Genomic DNA, 1,792 nt, shown 5'->3' with positions numbered 1-1,792 from the left:
TCTCCCAGACCTCAAGACAGTACAGTGATATTGTCTCTTCCACCTCGCAGCAGCCACCTTTCCCTAAGGACTAGCCACCCTGAGCTTGAGCAGGCTTAAGAGAGTAGGGGTACTCTGGTTGGTCCAGACTGTCATGAATTTAGTTGCCCCCGAGAAGATATGTTGATCCAGCTTGTGACCAGCACTTCCCGGTCTGCAGACATCAGCTTTGAGGCTGTGCCCTAGGTGGCGAATTCCATGTTGTTACAAAGTAGAAGCTGCCTCTATTTTGAGCAAATGCTGAGGCGGAAGTGGCAGAATCTCACTGTGCACACAGACACTGCCACCTGTTCAGCAAGACCCACGAGGCACAGAATGGTAAGCATCTCACCCATGCGTGTGACTTTATCGAGGTAAATCAGAAAGGAGAGGGCGCACCAGCTTATCAACCCCAGTGGGGCTGAGGACATTGCTCAGATGGTAGAGTGCTTGCCTAGCATGTATGAAGCCCTGGGTTCAGCCCTCACAACAAATAAAATGGGGTGTGGCGGTGCATGTCTGTAATCCTAATACTCTAGAGATAGAGGCAGGAGGATTAGAAATTCAAGATCACCAGGAGGTGGTATCACCGGTCTTTAATCCGAGCACCTAAGGCAAAGGTAGGCAGGTCTCTGAGTTCAAGGCCAGCCTGGTCTGCAGAGTGAGTTCCAGGACAGCAGGGGCTACAGAGAAACCCTGGGGGAGCAGACGGGGAATTCTAGGTTATCCTTGACCACTTACTAAGTTAAAGCTAACTTGGGCAAGAGACTCAAAGGAAAACAAACAAACAAAACAAAAGACAAAACAGAAAAATCAGACCCGAGCGCTTGCGGAAGACATCAGGCTTGGAAAGACTGTAAACAGCAGCTCCCTTACCTGGGCCCCGTAGAAGGAGGTCTTTGCTCGCCTCGGCCTCAGTTTGCCCTGAGCTCTGTGGTTCATCTGGCCTCCAGCTTCTGACTACCTTAGCTGGCCACCAAGGTGCCCCTGCCTCCGTACCAGCTCTCACCGCTCCCTCCAGTAGGAGCCTCGAGCTTCCTAGCCTCTTTCACTCCTTTTCCAGCGGTTCTGTCCCCTGTTTGAAGTGTGGAGTGTGACTCAAGAGCTAACTTCAGTACTTAAGATCGGAATAAAAGGACCCGTGGTGGCCAATGGCCATGCTACCAGGGGACGTCAGGATTACTTGGTACATTCCAGGCCCACGGACCCAAGGGAGGCTGATGTGGCTTTGTGGACTGTGGCTTATGAATAACAACAGGGTGGAAAGACACACGTGTCTGTGTTTGTGACACTGTGACTCACAACCGAGAAGGGCTGTCAGTGTCCCAGAGGAGGGGTGGTTGATAGAATCAGGTGGGGGGGGGGGGGCTGCCAGAGTGACAAGCCCAGGCTGAGGACTGAGATGCTAGCTGCATAGGTAAAAACACAGGAGTCAGGACCAGGATAGGCAGATGGAGCCTCAGGCAGCCATGTCTGAGGACTTCTAAGCAAGAGATTTCTTCTTCTGAACAAATTTTCTATCACTGAAACTGGGCAAGAAGCAGAAAAGAGGGAGAGACCCCCAGGGTGCGTTTGCCCTCCGCTCACCTCTCCTACGGGTGTATCAAGGACAGGGCAGGAGGTCTTCAGTCCTGGCCTGCCAAGGAACGCCCTGTGGATCAGAGGTGGGCAGCTCTGAAGACCTGTCAAAAACCCGAAAGCTCACTCCTTCCCCACTGCCTCAGACTAAGGTGTTGTTCCCCACACTACAGAAACTTCAGGAATGAGTCAGCAT

This window comes from Microtus ochrogaster, chromosome 10 (genome assembly GCF_000317375.1).
Source record: "Microtus ochrogaster isolate Prairie Vole_2 chromosome 10, MicOch1.0, whole genome shotgun sequence".
Lineage (NCBI taxonomy): Eukaryota > Metazoa > Chordata > Mammalia > Rodentia > Cricetidae > Microtus > Microtus ochrogaster.
The sequence above is the reverse complement of the archived record's forward strand: the minus strand, read 5'-3'. Positions refer to the sequence as shown.